General features: G+C 39.8%; 1 pseudogene; it reads right to left on the bottom strand.

The window, feature by feature from the left end:
- The window catches only part of LOC101976972 (aldehyde oxidase 3-like), a 91,547-nt pseudogene that overhangs the window by 22,764 nt on the left and 49,871 nt on the right, over positions 1–18,912 (bottom strand).

Here is an 18,912-nt window from a genome sequence, read left to right as displayed (position 1 = left end):
ATATGATTAAAAAAGTTGCACACTATTTGTATACCTGTCAGACAGGTATTTCTGTTAACATATTAATCAGAAGATGAGTTCTGATTAATACATTAAAACATTAATTATGAGATTCATCTCTATGTTAACACATTAATCAGAAGAAAAATTGGGGAAGCCTTATGAGATTGAGAGACAGAAAGAAACAGAGGCCATTGTTAGCATGCAAGGGAACTCCTGTGAAACTCAGGTATTTTCCAGTGTGGTTGGTAGGAGATGGATGTGAGCCTAGCTGGAATATTGCATTGAAAAGCCTGCTCATAAAATCCCCCTTCTGAATTCTATGCCCTTAGGAAAACTTCTGGTTCTGAGTTGACTTCTTGTGTAGACCTGTCATGGAGAGAATGTGTTGGCCATGGAGACTCTGGGTCATCTGTTCCCTCTGCAGTTTTTATGATTTTTCTTCTGCAACTAGGGAGAGTGTAAAAGTAGGAAGGGCTTTTTGCTGATATCCTGGCTTCACATCTCAGTTGAATTTCAGAGAAAAAGCAAAATAGGCCACAGGTCAACAGCAGAGTAGAGTGAATTTGAGAAATAGGATGCTGTGAGTTCATGAGAGGACTAGGAGAAGCAAAGATCAGGAAGCAGTCTCCTGCTGGTGGTATCTTGGGACTCCTGCTGGAGTTTGGAGGAGTGCACCAAAAGAGTGTCCAAAGAAGAGTAATAAAAATGACTGCTCTACAAGAGAATTGGTCTTTTAAACAAAAAGCAAAATTCCTGACTAGTTTGGCCAGTTGGAGCCCCTTGCACCCATTCTGTGTCCTTTTGACATGTCCTTGTCCTTCTCAGGACTCTTCCTTGTATTATGGCACAATTCACTATTCTAGGCTCACCTTTTACTTTTCCTGTCCTAGTCCTGGAGTCATCCATTGTGATGACTCAAGCATAAAAATAAATGATAGTAAATAATAGTAAATGAATAATGTGAGCTGGGGATGTGGATCAGTAATACAGCATTTGCCTAGAATACACAAGGACCTGAGTTCAATCATCTGCACCAAAAAAAGTAAGTAAATAAATTATCACTCACTGAATAATATAGGAAACCATGAGTCCATACTATTATAAATAAATAGGAAGTTTTATGAGAGACATATATTTACATAGTTCCAAAGTGTCTCTCCATGCAATAAGTATTAATTACAAAAGGAGAGAAACAGCCTCACAGCAGGGAAGTCTAGTAGATACTATCTTAATCAGGTGGGACACACTGTAATCATGTGTCACCCAACTGGATGCAATGAAAGGAACATGAAGTCACTTTTGTAATGTGCTGACAGAAATGCATAACCTTGATTTAATCATGAAGAAACATCAGACAAACTGAAATTAGGAGACATTCACAAGATACCTGGCCATGATCTTCACAAGTTGTAGTCCAAGTTGTAGATGTCTAGGAGAGATGGAAGACCTGATGCCAACTGAAATATACCTCAGAGACAGGACAATTAAATGCAAAGTAAGATTCCGTGTTGGATCTTTTTGCTATATAAGACTTGACTGGGACAACTGGCAAGTCACACATAGGGTCTGATGGTTAGACATTCGTAACATACCATGGATTTTTATGGTTATATTGTGTATTGAGTGATACTAAGCACTAATGTGCTCAGGGGCAATAGGGCAATTCATTCTCAAATGATTCTGCAGAAATAAAATCATCTGTATTGTGCTTCCAACCTTTTAAAAATAAATTTGTGGTTGCTTCAACATCTAAAAAGGAGTTAAAATTTTGGTGATCAATTATTCTTGAGAAAAGAAAATAAACTGGTCAAGTAATTGTATTCAAGTGCATGGTCACTTGCTGTGGAAAGGGTCTTTTTCATCTGCTGAGAAATTTAACTCATGAGAGATTCATTTAAATACAAACATTTAATTTAGTTTCACTTATAAGGAGCCTCAAATGAGCCTGTTTACAAAATGATTCCCAACAGATACAGATGCAATAATCAAGACATTAAAATAAGAGTAACCGATGAGAACCAAGAAATGAAATAGAGTGAATCTTAAAAGACTAAGGATTTATGCATAATAAAACTAAATTAAGCATAAAATTAACTTCAAGCTTCCTGGTGGCCAAGGCAAAGAAATAAAAAGAAAGTACTTAATATTTATTAAACAACAAAATATAAAGAATAGCAGATCACTAGGAAAAGAAATTTTTCATAGCTTGGCTCTCTAAAAAGTAATTTATAATGCAGAAATTTAAATGGACATTGTCAAATAAGTAAGTTGAAATATGCATTTTATTAAAAAAATTCTGGGACTCTTTAGATAAACCAAGTTCTTATATCTCAGTAAAAATTAAGAGAAGAGCATGGAATTATAGTTCTGTGTATGTATTTCTAATGAGAATGACAGTAACATAATCCAGGCATAAAGTTTGGTTATTTGATTTGATAGCTATGTAAGGCTTAGAGAATTAAACTAGTTTGAAATTATGCTAAGTATAAGAGCTTAGGCTAGTTTAAAATATTGTCTACTGTTTAGTCACTGGAAAGAGGGAGCTCGGTGTAATGATGAGGTGTTGGGTCCCTTAGAGGGGCTTGGCTTTCCCACCCAGAATCCTGGCTTTCTTCTTTTTATCTGTGGACCTCAGGCAAGTATTTGGCTGCACTAAGACTCGGTTCCTTGCTTCTTATTCCATGCTTTTGTGATGATGTCAAAATGTATCTTAATGGTTCATATATATAAAACTAAAAAGAATCAATGAAAACAACAACAACAAAAAAACAAATAAATAAAATGGGAAAGTCACAATGTCTCCTTGTAGAATTTTGAGACATAATTAGGGGTAGTTAGATGATGTCTGGCATACTAAAAGAGCTTGATGAATGTCCTATTTATTGCAGTTAGCTCTTAATATTATCACTTTATTATTAGTTATTATTATTTCTGTATTTTGCTAAAAGAGCATTAACTTCCTTTGGCCACAAAAAGAAGGGTTAACAGTGTAATGAGGACATGGGGAAAAAAAGTTAACTAGGAGCAATAATCCTGATTGTCAAGTTCTGCTGCTTCTCTTGAGTGCACCACCTCTGTTTTGAAAGTAGTTAGAAGGGTGGTGGAATGAAAAAGGCAAGCACATTTGGGTCAGATACATGGGTCCAGGCTTTGCTTATTGCCAGCTGCATGACTTCAGGGAACACATAACCTATTTGAGTCTCAGTTTCCTCAGTTATGAAAAAGGTCGAGAATCTTCCCCTTGCAGGGTTTGAGGAAAATTAAATGAGATAATATAAGTAAAACCCTGTCCCCAACTGCCTCTCACCTCTCTCCCTGGACACTCATTCACCCAACACAAACATCACTAATCTACCTCATGATTCTTTCTGTATGGCTCAGATCTGGCTCCAAAATGCTTGGCAAGAGTTCTGCAGGCAGTCTTTATCCCAGCTAATCAGAAATGAAATCCATTTGGTGCCCTGTGAGTTAACTATACTACATATACAATAGGTTTAACTGCCTACATAATAAGAAACAGCTTAGTGGAAATCATTTTACTTCTTTAACAAGAGCAAGGCGTTAGAGTACTGTGGAGAGGCAGCCATTTGGGATGGATTAAGAAATCAGGGTGTTGAGTGCCCAAGTCAGACTCACCTTGCAAAGTGAGGCGGCGAGAGGAAGCAGAAAGACAAAAATGAAACTATAGCTCAGTGCAAGGGTGGGTACAGCATGGGTGAGAGCAGGCTTCTGTTGTTCTTTCTTTCTTTATTTTTTTATTGGTTGTTCACAACATTACAAAGCTCTTGACATATCATATTTCATACATTAGATTGTCTTTGTTGTTCTTTAATTTTGTAAAATAGGTTAGGGCAAATTGAGCATATTGATAAAAGGATGTTAATGAATTAAGGGAAAGATGCAGAGGGAAGGGATGATTGATGGGGCGGTTTCAGGGGAGACAGGAGAGGACAGGACTGAAAGACAATTAAAAGGTGTGTCTTGGAAGGAAGAGGAGGAAAGGACGGGAAATGAGGTGGCAATGCAAAATAACTGCAAGCAAAACATGTGGGCTGGGTTCTTGGCTTACTGCTGTTTCTCCATCAAGAACAACGCCTAGCACATAACAAGCACTCAATAAATATTCATTCAAAGAAAAAAGCATGGAAATGAGCATTTTGAGTTAGTGAGAGGAGTTGTCAAAATCTGGATTTTAATGCTTTCTCATGATTTTACTTTTGGATTCAAGATTTTGGGAAATTGCTGTTGGAGTCTTGGTTCCATTGACTTTGGTATTTTCTGCAGTACAATGAAGAGAGTCAACATGAAGAAAAGGAGAAAGCGGAATGAATTCCAACAGCACTGGAGAGAGCTGTCCTAACTCCCTCTCCTGAATTTTCCCATCTTCTCTAGGTGGGAACCTTCACCTTCAACTCCCTGCTTTCTGCTTTGGAATCATCCTGTTCCTGGGCAGGGGAAACACTAGCAGCCCTACTCAACATGTTCCTTATTTGCTCCCTGTGATTAGCTTGAATTGTGGTACATATGTGGTACATATGTCTTATTAAATACTAGGACTGAAAAGCATAAATGCTAAATCCATGCTGTCTGGCACTTCAAATTTTACAAAAATCCTTCTATCCTGAGCTGTCCACCCTATGCACAGGACTATTAACATGGCAGGTGGGAACTTGTGACTGGTTTATATATAATAAGGCATTGTATGTAGGAAATTTGGGGACTCATCTCAATATTACCTACATTCCTGTCACGATAAACATTTTTTTCCTAGTGAAAACCTTTCAATGAAAATGAAGTAAAATAAACAAGAACAGAAAAAATAAAAAATGTAAACAATAGAGTACCACTTTCCAAAGATCCTTTTATATTCTAAAAGAAACTAATTTTAGGGCAGCATTCGATATCTCTTACGTAAAATATCCAGTGGCAGAGAGACTAATGCTTTGACAAAAAGCTTCACTGACCAGCAGGAGAGCAATATTTTTAAAGGAAAAATAAATACCTGGACAAAAGAAGCAAAGCATGAGAAAACAGCCATTTTTTGACTGTCATACTCTTCCTTATTATTGGAATATTATTTTGCTGAATGAACAAAAAGCATATTTCCAAAGCAGGTTCTGACATATGCTCAAGAAGTATGACTGCCTGTCTGACTTCCCCTGAGGAGGGCAAGTCACTGCTTTGGTGGATCCTTTTAAAGAAAAAAAAAAAAGGAAAAATGATTAAGGTAGATGTCTGTGGTGGAAGTTCAAATTCAGGACTGCCAAGCAAAGTCTGTCAAAGGATATCATGTCTTCCTGTTGCTATCCTTGGGGAATGGCTGAGGGTGGAGCTATGGCCATGGCATATATATGCACATATATATTTAAGTTTCAGAGAACCCAAGTGAAAACTTTGATAGATCACGTGATCCAGTCACTCAAGCCTGTTCGGTCCATTGCTGCATCACAAGGTTTTCTCATGGAACTTCAAAGTCACTTTCCAACAGTGCTAATAAGAGGCTTTGCAGAACCTCTGCTCCTTCACTTTCTGGATCATGTTCTCATATAAAAACCTTCATTCTTAGAGAACAAAAACTACCATCCAGATATACTTAGCCAGTTTTCCCCAAGAGTGCTTGAATTGACTATGTGGAAAGTGGCAAGTATCTGTAGCCTTCACCAAAGATGCTTTTCAAGACTTGATCCAATATAACAGCTTCTCCAGCAAGAGCCCCCATTAACTGATTGCTATTTTCTTTTCCTGCAACTTTCTAAAAGTGAACTGGATGGCATAGGCTCTACTTTCCTTGGTTAATAACCAGCTACATATGAAGTTACATTCAAATAAGAATGACATTTAGTGCCTCTGATCTACTTCTCCAGGTAAACCAGATATTTCTGTCCAATAGGATCTGGTTGCAAGGTACCTTATTGATCTATATTTGTCCTTTACTCTCTTGCTGCTTAAAGCATGGTCAAGCAGCACAGGAGTTATATGGGAACTTGATAGAAATGCAGACTCTGAGGCCTATCCAAGACCCACCGAGCATAATCTGCATTTTAACAAGGTGTCCAGGTAATCTGTCTGCTCCTTGACAATTGGGAACGGTGCTTTAGACAAGTGACCCCCAGGAACTGTGTGGCTTTGGCCACACCTGGTATTCACCCACCCTTTACAGGTGCCATTATAACTCTGGCTGATGATGGGTTCCAGGTATCCCATGAAGGTCTGTCAGGCATTCTACAGGTTGCAAAAGAAGAGCAACAGAGGATTGGAATGTGAGGACTTCCAAACGCAGTACTTCCTACACGGGCCTCCGTAATCTCTGCCTCCCTCAGACATACCTCCCTTGTGGTATGTCTCCAATCTGGAAAAGTGTCAGGGCCTGTTGTACCTTATGGAAATGCTGCTAAGATAGAACCTTGGGGCCACCTTTCATGAGGTGAAAGAGTAGGTCAGAGGGTGGCCAGACAAAATGCAAATCCCACCCACCCAGTTCAGCCAAAAAAGTGCTTCCTTTGTTCCATGTGTCAACATTTTATTTACAATTTCCCAAATATTTAGTAAATCTATGGAAACCACTGTCCAAGAAAGTGAACCCAAGAATTCAATGCAGTGTGTAAAGAAATGTGCACGTTGATGCTGTATGTCCCTGGGATTGAATAGCTCCGCTTCTTCTCAGCATTGAAGTGACTTTTATTCTTCAGGCACTGTTGACCTCATCTGTGACATGAAGACCCTAGCACTAGGTGGCCACACAGTCTGCTTTGCCCGGATCAATCCCCATTTATACTCATCATCTTTGCATTTATGTCATGTTCTCCAAAGTGCTGTGGTTTGGATGATATCACTCTATCTAGTACCTACCTTGAAGGGTTTTTGAAAATATTAACAAGACCAGGTAACCACAAAACTCACTATTATCTCAGTTAATTTACTCTAGAATCACTCATTAAAGCTGTGTGGAAGAAGAGCCTGGAGCCTGAGTGGCTACACAGTTGTTGGGATTAAGTAAGTTACTCTTGGCATTGGTATCAAGTTCAACTGACCAAACCAGGAAAGTCTGACCCCTCCCTCCCCGCTTCCCCCCTCACTCACTTACCTCCTTTCTTCCTTCCTCCCTCCCTCCCTCTCTCCCTCCCTCCCTTCCTTCCTTCTTTTTTCTGATACTAGGGATTAAACCCAGGGATGCTCTTCCACTGAGCTATATCTCCAGCCTTTTTTATTTTTTATTTTGAGACAGGGTCTCTCTAAGTTGCACAGGCTGGCCTTGAACTTGCAATCCTCCTGCCTCAGACTCCTGAGTAGCTGGGATTAAAGTGTCTCCTTTCAAAGTAGCATACTTGCCTTTTTCCAGACACCAGAACCCTTAGCTCAGCAAAACTGCTCTCTATCTGCTGAGAAGGCATCTGAAACTATCTTTGTTCTCATATAAGGAGGTCTTCAATGTAGGGGCTTGTTATAACTTTGTCCTGCTTGGGCATAGAGACTGGAATGGCAAGGGCATAGGAGTGGTAACAACTACATTCAAAGCCTTCAAAGGGGTAACCTCCTTGCACTTTAATACAGAACTGAATATACAGTGATCTCACCTAAGGATTCTCCCTGAGGCTCTGCCTTCTGTGGGTCTTATTATATTCTGTATTTCAGGTAATGCTTCAGGAAAAGAGGTGATGATGCCTGCCTTTGTGAAGGTAGGGTCTTAGGGTGTTCTTAAAATAGATTAAGGAAAATTAGAATTTATGTTGCTAAGCAGTATTCTGGTGCCTACTACTTTGGGTGATACTAAGGCACATTAGGAGATGGCCTTTTACCCTCTTATCTCCAGGGCTCATGTGGAAAAGCACCAGGAGAAATTTGCCAGACTAGAGAAGGCTCCTCTGGTAAAGGGCTTTGAGATGGAGAAGGATGGGAGTCAGTGAAATGGTCACTGGCACAGTTTTTCCATTGACGTTGCACCAGGGAAGCCACGGTGCTGATTGTGTTGGACACCATCATTTTGTTCTTCTTGCTAGGGTTCGGTATCTCTAACTCATGGCTGGCCACCTGCCCAGAAAAGCAAACAGAATGTACCAGTCCATGGTGAAACTACAACTAGTAAGTTATTTTTTTGTTTTGAAAAGTTAATAAGGAGATTTCAAAACCTACAATTTGGGTAAACATACAAATCGAAACTTCCAAAGAATTTTTAAAATGATAAGTGCTTCTTTCTACCCTAAACCCATCAAGTGACTGCAGACAGAAAAGATCCCCTGATGTCATATGGCAGGATTTAAAGCAGGCTTTATTGGGGAAGTGGGACTTTGCAAGACATAGCACAGATCCTCCACCTTTTCATCACCCACAGAGAGGCCTGCTGGACATGTGGCAAGGAGGCCACATTCTAGAAAAGAGATCCCTAGACTTAACCTCAACTCCCTATCTGTAGAGTGAGAAAGTAGACTTGTTGGTAGGAAAATGAACAGGTTTTCTGGCATCAAGAGGTTTGAATTTATTGTGCTAATTACATTCAGTTGTTGTCTGGGAAGCCTGGTTTCCTAGCAGCTGAGTTTGGGGGCCCATGAGAAGCTCTAGCTGCTGCAGCCAAGGGTCAAAAGCCACTGATCCCTTGGGACACTGAGTTCTGGTGAAGTCCCTCCAACTAGAGAAGGAAGGTGAAGCCCTCTTTCAAAATTCCGGTGGATTCCTTCCCAGGAAGTCCAGAATGAGCTCCTAAGGGTACTGTGTACAGGTGGTCACTGCATCATTAAGTCCAAAGTTCATATAATACAGAGAATGGGAAAATTTTATAAGGTCTACTTTTGAATGATGGCAAAATTGAGACAATCTCTCTCACCTGTATTATTTTGGTGTTAATAGTTTGTCCTGGTTCAACTTCACCATGAGCAAATCAAACAGATCTATCTGTGTAGATGTGAACCAGAGCAGCAGCCTGACAATAAAGGGAGAAATTTGCTCTTCCTGCCATCTCTCCTTGAATCTTGGACAGTGAGACAGTCACAAATCAAGTACCCAAAGCCAATTGAAAGAAAGCCACGGTTTCATTGCTACCTGACCAATGACTTCCTTAAAAATGTTCCACCTGGGGTGGGGGCTGTAGCTCAGCAGCAGAGTGCTTGCCTAGCATGTATGAGGTCCATGAAAACTGTGAAGTAAGGTGAAACCTAAAAGCGTATCTTGTTGTTAGAACACGTCAGGCGCTGTCACTGGGTCCTCTCACCATTTCCTGCAGCATTGACTAAGTTACACTTTGCATGCCTGATGGGCATTGTCCTCCCTTTTGCGTCTGTTCTAGTGTGGAGTTGAATTCAACAAGAAGCTGCTCACTCTGCAAAGTAATAACGAACTGACTCAAGTTGTTAACAATCAGAAGAATCTAGAGTTCATTGTTCTTTGTTGGGTTACAGACTTTCTCAACCCTTAGTTGTCACTTGGGGATTGACATTCTATCCTAGTGGATACTTTCTCTTTGTTCCTCCTGGCGTATTATTCTCAATTGCTCTTAGGAAGTCAGAAGTACATAGAGAATTATAGAATAAGATACAGCAAAGTATAAAATGTGTCTACAGTCTCACTCTCACATACTATGTTGTTATAAGAAAAACTGATAAGTGCTAATTTAAGTTCACAATTCTTTACCTGTAATGCTAAATTCCCAAACTCCTGGTGGAGAAATTTCACCAATCTCATCCAGTGGGGTGAGATTCAGAATCTTTTTTAAAATATCACTTAGCGTGAATAATCAGATACTTTGCTACAGAGATATATATCATCACGCCTAAATGGGATGTGTTGCCCAGACTCCACGAAGGATTTCACATAATACATGGAATTCAGATAATGATCTTACATCTGGCTTCAAGGGTTTCATAGGAGGGGTGACAAACATGTACATGTACCTAGTTAAAAATGCAAAAGGTACAAAATAAAGAATGCCCTCCCTGCCCACTTGTTAGCCCTGTCTCTGTTCTTAAAGGAAACCAATTATCAGTTCCTTACAATTCTTCTTCAGAATTTTTGTGTGTGTGTGTGTGTGTGTGTGACTATACCATCATTTGGTGATGAGCTTTTACAAAAGGTTTAATAGCATAAGCACCATTCGGCTCTTGATTTTGTTTACTAATAATCTATCTTGAATATTTTTCTCTATCAGCATATATAAGATCCATTTCATTTGCTTTAATATCTGCACAATATTCCATTATAACTTATTTAGGAGGTTTCTAAATAAGGAATGCTTTGTGCAGGTTTCTGTTTTCTGGTTGCACTCTTGTAGGAATATCTTCCAACAATGAACATCTTTGCATATATATGTTGAAAAACAATTTTTTTGAAAATGAAGCTGATGCCATCTGTGTGTCCTTGGAAACCTTGTCATTTACCCTCTGCTCCGGAACTGAAATGATTCTATCTGTGTCCCTTTCACATCTTTGAATAACATTTCATATTTTCATTAAGGGCTGCCTCATGCTTCCTTTATCTCTCACACTAACATGCTTTGTAACTTAAAAATATATTATCTCATTTAGTCCTCATATCAATCCTACTACATTAGTCCCATTTTGCAGATGAGGAAACCAACATGGGAATTAGAGACCTGTCAGGGTCAGTTATTAAACAGTCAGCTACAAAGTCAGACTTTCCCTCAGCAAATCCCCTGACTGCAGCCCATTGCCTGGGTGAGGGTGTCGGTCACCCAGGAGGTATCAGCAATGGTGTACCGAGAATACCAGGCTCTGGCTTTTCTTTCTGAACTCAAGATGACTGAGGTGGCTTGACAGGGGATGTGTCAAGTGGAATTTTAAGGGAAGCAAGAGGTTTTACACACCAATCCCACCTCTGCCTCATTAGTTTTCTTGAGGCTACTGCTTTTTCACTTGATGTAAGTTGGTTTCCAGGTGTTTATTCACCAGAAAGGTGGTAAGGGGTAGATGGCAGGAACATTCTCACACAGTGATGTTATGATGCTATCAAACTTTTGTTTATGTGTATGAATGTTTACTCACGATTATAGGCATAGGGAGAAAGAAATGGGAGGACATACCCTGTACTGCTAAAGATGGTGACCTGATGACTGAGGTGGAGGGAGAAGGCTGGGGGAGGGGAGGAAGCAACATTCCTACTAAACTAAAACAAAACAGAAAAATGTTCAAATGTGTCTACAACTAAACATGTATAAAATGACCTCAATAGTGTAAAATTATATGGATATGTGTAGGAATGCATAGAGAGGTATAGAAAAGAATATTAATAAAACATTCATAGCAGTTTTCTTGACTTGGTAGACTTCCAGTGGATTTTAATTTTTTTCTGGAATCTTTTTGTATTGTTTAATTTTTTGCAGTAGTGAACATATATTATTTATATAAGTACAATGGAATAAAATTATTTTCATTGAGATAAAATATTTATCTCTAAAAACATATTTAAACAATTTTCTTTGAAAGGAGATGTGTTAGTAGCACTTGGTGGTTGGGTGTAAATGGTGCTTGGAGTTCCTTGTCCTATGGGGCAGTGCTCTTGGTGACATCCCAGGTTCCTACACCAAGAAAACAAGGAGATGTAGACACCACCTCTAGGAATCCCTTATTAAGAGATTGATTTTGCCAAGTGGAAACAATTTGTGATCACAGGTTACGTTCTTTCAAGAGCAGAGCAGAGAATGTTTGAATACAGAATCTTGGTCAGGTGAATTTTGAGAGATTTTATAGGAATATTCTGGGAGTCAGGATATGTTAGAGGTAAGCAGCTCTTGACATGTTAAAAAATATACATGTATGTATTAATTTGAATTTTAAAAAGCTAAACTAGTCATTGTCTTCCCTGAGGTTCGTGATTGCTTTAAATCGAAATTTGGGGTGTGGCTAATTAAACATCTGAAAGAAACCTGTTTAATAGGAAGGATGTTTCCAAACCATCCATTGGCAACATATGAACAGTGCGATTGATGGAGGTGCTAAAGTAGACAAACCCCAGCTCCAGCCAACCTAGTTCTTTGGAGTGGCTCCCTCTCCCACAACCACCCACGGGAAGGTGTTTACTAGAATCTTAAAAAGTAGCTTGAAGAGTCTCATCTCTCTTAGACAAGGAACCCATAAATATTCAGTGTAGGAATGTTTAGATATTTTCATCCATTTTTTTCTTCTAATGCAACACTTTATAGTTTTATAACTCCACTCTTGTAAAAAAAATGTTCGAAAATCCCAATAAAGATGATTTTCAGGGATCTCTCTGCCTGATTTTGCTGGCCCTTATTGAAAAAGACTCATAGTTTTCTCTGGCTATTGCAACACTCCCAAGGGAAAATGTATTCTTTGGGAAATCTACAGAAAGTAACAACGAATCACTGACAAAAAATATTTTCTCTGTACTATCCAATTCCACTGTGGCTTTGTAGAAAGGACCACATAACCCCAGTTTATTTTCCCAGAACTTGTAGATCAAATTTAAGGAAATTATAAAGGAATACTCAATACTCACAAAAATTCTTTCTCATTCATGTAAAACTGCATTCATTCATCTACATCTATTATCCATCTGATCCATTACCCACCCATTCATCTATCCTTCCATGCAGACCTGTATACCTTGTGCTAGTCAAAGAAATAAGCAGTGACCAAGATAAGTGTGTGCTTCTGTGTGCCAGGAATGATGAGCCATAAGGTAAATCAATAATCTTAAATAGTGTGACTGTGTTAGAGTTAAGAATTGAGGATAGGTGGTGCAGGGCAGGTGTTGCAGGTCGGAGATGCTTTCCAGAAGTAATGTTTAAGGGATACAGAAAAGCAGGTCAACAAATGTTAAATGAGATTGTGATTTAAGACACTCCCTAAATTATCTGTAAATTAAAACTTGATGTTCTCCTTCAGACTTTCTTTGTTATCAACAATTATTCATCAACTAACAGCCCCATAGCTCTAGCAAAGGGAACTAGTACCAAACCCTCTGGAGTTGCTGTTATTTTCTAAAAATTGGTATCAATCGATCTTTTATTATAAGCCCTTGGAAATTTTTTTTTTCAGAATTCCTGAAAATTACCTGATGGTAAAATGTCTTTGGATATCCAACTGTGAATTTCATGGGGATAATAGCATTTCCCCTCTTTCTCCAATAACTCTGTTGGTTAAATTCCTCTGCATATTTTTTTTTCTTGCTGTAGTGTAAAGAATTTTCTATGCATTTCTCCCAGCATTTTATCAGACTCTTTGGATCAAATTCCTGTGTGTGGGTTGTCCTATCAACTGTTTTGTACATGTTTAACTCTAACCTGGTGACTAAAAATGCCAGACTTCACAACAAGATCCACAGAGAGTGAGTCCCTAACAGAGGTTTGCTGTGGAATATAAAGGAACCAGCATGAAAGAACACATGGAAGATAAATTAAGCATTTCAGAAAATGTGATTTTGAGAATTGAAAGACTGCTTCTAACTAAGGACCTTTTATGATGATCAGTTTGTTACCTTCTCTGGTGGTACATGGCATTTGGCTGCCACAGTTGTCATCCAGGTCTCTGTTACATATCCTCCTTGGGAAAACCAAACCCCCAGAAGGCTGTATTGGATGGAGAATTGGTGTTGCAGGCTCAGTCTTGGACATACAGTTTGGGGATCTTATAGGCATTTTTTTCAAGTCTGAGCAAAGCATGCTCAGTGTTTGAGTACACTGTAAAAAGTTCATTGAAATAATGAAATATGGATTGATGTCACCTTAAGTAGGCAGTAATCAAATTTCTTGTCAAGGAAGGAGAAGTAATTTCTGAGATATATTTCTTTGATTCTCTGCATCACTGTAGAGAGGAATCTCATAAGTTCCCTAGTCACCTATATCTACATAAGTGACCGTCTACTTAATTTTAAATTACATGCACTTCATACACACACACATACATACATACATACACATACACACACACATACACTCACTCACATGTATGTATGCCCATGTTTATATGAATGGATAAAAGATATTTCTGGGGCTGAGGATGTAGCTCAGTGGCAGTGTGGGCTCAGTATGCATAAGGTCCTGCATTTAATCCCCAGCACCAGGAGGGGGAAAAAAAGAAAAGAAAAGGTATTTTTAATTGATGTTCTGAATTTGGTAGGAATGGAAACAACTTAATGCTAGCTTTAAAAAAAATTCTCTGATGCCTCCCAAATGTTATGAGTTTGTGAACCATCAGCCTTTTATTTTTTCTTTAGACTGGAGACTTCAATTTCTTTAATATTTCCTGGGATAATTTCCATTTTTTTCTTGAATACTTAAAATATGAAATCTTAGCAAATCCTAAGGTTTCTGATAATGACCCAACAAATTATAGTCAGTCCTTCACATCTGTGGGTTCTGCATCTGAGGGGTTTAACCAACCTCCGATCAAAAATATGTAGAAAAAAGAAAAATTGTACTGAACATGCATAGGCATTTTTTTTCTTGCCATCATTCCCTAAACAATATAGTATACAGCATTTATAATGTACTTGGTGTTATGAGTAACCTAGAGATGATTAAAAATAGACAGGAGGATATGTGTAGGTTATAAGCTAATGCTATGCCATTTTATATCTGCATCTGCAGATTTTGGAATCCTCAGGGGAACCAATCTCCCACAGACACTGAGGGACAATTGTGTTTTGATATTTATGGCACAGAATGACTTTCCTGAATCACTGGTTATGACTCCAGGTGGAAAAAAATAATAGAGAGAACAGCTCTGCCAGATGGGTAGAGGAGACACTGGGAAGAGTGTAGATAAGAGGTATCTCTTGGCATAAGCAGAGGAGAGACTTGCTCAAGACAGGCCTAATGCTCCCTCCTTCCAGAAGTCAAAGGTGTCCTTCCTTGATCCCTTCTGGTCTTGTGTAGGGTCAAGGTGGTAGGAAGGAAGAAAGGGAGGGAGGACTGGGCTCTGCATTGTGGAAGTTTTCTGGGGGGCAACCTTGGCCTTCATCAAAGGGTCACACCCCAACTAGAGCACAGCAAAGGGAAAGTGAATGTACTTTCTGGGCATTCTTGGCAGGGTAGCTTCCCAGCTGCCTCAGAGGGCGGCACAGACCTAGAACTTTCTGAGTCATTCTTGCTCTAATTTACATTCCATGCCTAGTAGGCATGGGTGAAGTGACACAGCAGACCTTCTAAGTCTATACTCTAAGAAACCAAGCCTAAATTAAACCAATCAACACAATAAAATAGGATTCCCAGATGTGTTTGCACATCACGTACCAGTTCAGAGTCGTCTGAGTGCAGCCTCCGTTGATGTGATGTTCAATGTCTGCTGCCTCGATTTCCCATTATTCATAAAGCCAAGCTGTGAGAGATGAACAGTGTGTGCTTCTGAGTATGTGACATGCAAGTACTGCATCCTGATCATCTCAACAATGCAAGGGGAGTTCTCTCTAATCCTGCCTGAGTGTGGACCGGGAAGTGAACCTACCCACGATCAAACTCTGGTTCTACCGCTGACTACCTGGGTGAGGCTGGGCCACCAACACACCTTTCTGTACTTCAGCATCCTCATGTGAAACAGCAGGGACAAAACTATTAATTGACCCTTGGGTTCTTAAAACTACATGTGCATCAATCTCTTGGACGACTTGGTAAAACAAAAATTACTGGGCCCACCTTGGAGTTTCTGATTCAGTACTTCTGGGCCCGAGAGTCTGCTTTTCCAAAAAACTCCCAGATGATGTTGATGCTGCTAGTCCACAAACCACACTTTGATTACCACTGACCTCACTCATGGGATTGCTGCCAGCATCAAATGAGAATTCCCATGAAGGCAAGTGTTGAAAGCAATTAAATAAATTAATGTCAGCTATTTATTTTCTTTGTTGTCAGGAAAGACTCTGCAACCAGAAAATTATTGTCACTCTTGGTTAGGAGGGGTACTGTTCTAATGTGCTACTATGCTTTTTTCCCTAGTAACTATAACAATGATAGTGATTTTCTGGCTGCTGAGTCTTCCCTGACTACAACAGCACAGGGGTCCATATCTTCTGAACTCATGGATAGTATGCTTGGCTGGTAATCAAGTGCCACCAGTTAGTTATGAACTGCCATTTGACTTCCTCATGTGCACATGCTGAATCTCCAGCAGGATGGGTGCCAATGTTTTATATTTCTTCCAAAACTCCTAACATAATGCCTTGCATACACTGATTGGAGTTGGAAAGAAGTTAAGAGGTCATCTGTTTCAAACTCTTCCATGGCAGGGCTTTCTGCAGGAGTTATACCTGTGTCCCAAGCAGTTCCTAGAAGTTCAGATGCAGGGTTTCTGGGTGAGGCACAGGGATCTGCATTTTTACAAACATCTCCAAGGCTTTAACATATGTGCTATTTGGCCACCCTGACAGAAATCCACCTTGTTCAGTGCCTTTCAAACTATTTCATTAATAAGTAATGAAATCAATTGATTCAGTTGGAACTGGCATATTTAAAAGAATAAATGAAAGAGAAGGAGAGTGGAAGCAATAGGGGAATAGAGAAGAGGAGAAGAAGAGAGAAAGATAAAAAGTATCAGAAAGTATTACATTTATTAATTGTAAGTGTGTGTGTGTGTGTGTGTGTGTGTGTGTGTGTGTGTGTGTGTGTACTGGGTTTCATCATAACATGTATTTTATGAGTCATGGTAAAACAGTTGAGAGGTGGCCTATAACATCCCTCCTGTTGGCCAACAGGAAGAGCATCAGGGAGATAGCTGGTCCAGCACTAGCCAGCTCTCACAGGGGATGGAGCTCTGTCTTCCTCTTATGTCCACTTTTCTGGCTGTTCTTCTATCATAACAGAAAATGGTTCTACACCCTCCTTCCACAGGTCTTCAGAGGAGGGGTTGCAACCTGGTTGTCTGGGCTGTCTAATCAGCCATCAGGAGGTGGAAGAGGGGGCTGCAGTCCCAATCAGTGTTGTGAGCTCTGGTGTGTTTACAGAAGTACAACACCCAGTGAACCCCAGCTTAGAGGCTGCAGGGAGTAGGCAGGAAGGGAGAGGAGTCTGTCCTAAGTTGACCAGTGATGTGTTTTCTTTTAGTCACCCACATGTCCCGCCCTCTTTCCCTGGGGTACTTTCTTCTCTGGAGAGGGGCTCACCCTTGCTCCTTAGCTCTTTTCTTCTTCAGACTAAACATACAAATTTCTTCCATTACTTTTAGTGACAGTTGGAAATCCCTTCGTTGTTTTGGCTGACTCAACTGATGCTCTCTGACGATCTTATTGAAGGACCCTGCACAGGGTATTTATCTATTGAAATAATTATCCCTCCAAGGAAAGCAGCTTACTTGACCCTCATCCCGCCTGACCTCCATTCCTTTAAAAGTGTCAGCTGTCACCTGCTTAATTTTGACATGTATTTCTAGAGCATCTTTTATACACTAGATACTAGGAGAATGGAAATGCAAAGACCGAAACCTTCTTTCCATAGAAGAAGACAGTAGTCTAATATGGAGATAGGCTTATCGCTGGTCATTTGACTCAGAATGAGATGTCTAAGGCTAGAGGTCTGTGTCAGGTACCCAGGCAGGAATGAGCCAGATGCAGTGGCACATGGGAAATGTGCTATAGTTTGTGGTGTGGATGGAATTGAATCTGTAAGGACTTGGGGCTTAGCTGAAGAGGGTGATATCTGAGCAGGGGTTTGCTTCTAATCCACAGCAGAGTGAGAAATGACCCAAGCTTCAAGTTAGAGTCGATAAGACTGTGAGAACCAAAGGTCCTCTCTTATGGGCCGAAATCCCTAGGGCTTAGAGTTGGAGCCTTGTGATGTTTATTTTACTGCTTATTTCTTAGCAGTATTTTTTGTTCCCTTCTAGATAACAGGCTATATTTCTTGAGATTGAAGCTGCTAGAATACTATCCTTCAAAGAGATGGAATCATGTCTATAATTAGATCAATGAATGCACAAGATGAACTAAGCTTGGACAAGTTCACCACAAATCCTAACATTGGTATTCCAGAGGTCCCCAGAAATGAAGAGACCTGTAGCTGCAAGCTTCTGCTCACACTCTTGTCTTGCTTTTGGCCTTTCTCCCAGTCCCTATATTAGTATTCCTCTTTTATGCACAGTGACTCAGCTGTCACACTGCATGGTACCAAGACCTGGTAAAAAGATCCATCAGTTACATTCACAGGACTGTATGTATCTGAAGCTGCAAGTAAGTGGATTGCTGAATTTGCAAATGTGTCCCATCCAGTGACCTTATATTTCCCCTTAGTGGGTAGTGTCCCCAGTTATCAACATGTCATCCTCACACTTTAGAATAGATTGGGCATCCAGTCCTAGGGAGAGAGAAAGAGGGTCACAATTTTAAGTGATTTGAGATTTTGAGTTCAGGTTTGTGGAATGTTCCAGAAACCAATGTCACCCATTGGCCACACAAAAAAGACTCAGAGCACAGTCACTCCCAGAACGAAAAGGAAGCACCAAGTTTATTGCTGCTTCTTGAAAATGAGGCAGTTAGGATGCTGTGTGTATGTTTCAGGGTTTCTTTTCTATTGATCTTTCTTAGGTGCCATGATTGAGCAATCTTTTGTGGTTGTTTGGGGACATGATTCATAGTTTTGAAGAGTAGTCAAGACCTATTCATGGGATTTTCCTCTTGGAGTAATTTGGGACATTAAAAACCCTCTGAAGTTGGAGCTTTCTGTGATTCCTTAATTAATTTTACTGACCAGATTCCTCATTTTATTAGTGGTGTCAATAATTAGCATATCTGCAAGTTCGGTTTTAAGTCAATTTCTCACATTCTTCATCTAATACCAATTCATATTCAAATCCTGCCAATTATTTCTAGGATATAATTCTCCTCTTGCAACAGCCACCCCCTGGGCTGAGCTTTTATTTCATTACATCCAGATAACTGTAGTTACTGCAATTCTGGAGTCTTCTCTGGACTAGTTCCACCTTCAAGAAGCCACCATCTAAGGAAACATTACTTTGA

This window comes from Ictidomys tridecemlineatus, chromosome 7 (genome assembly GCF_052094955.1).
Source record: "Ictidomys tridecemlineatus isolate mIctTri1 chromosome 7, mIctTri1.hap1, whole genome shotgun sequence".
NCBI classification, from domain to species: Eukaryota; Metazoa; Chordata; class Mammalia; order Rodentia; family Sciuridae; genus Ictidomys; species Ictidomys tridecemlineatus.
The sequence above is the reverse complement of the archived record's forward strand: the minus strand, read 5'-3'. Positions and strand labels throughout refer to the sequence as shown.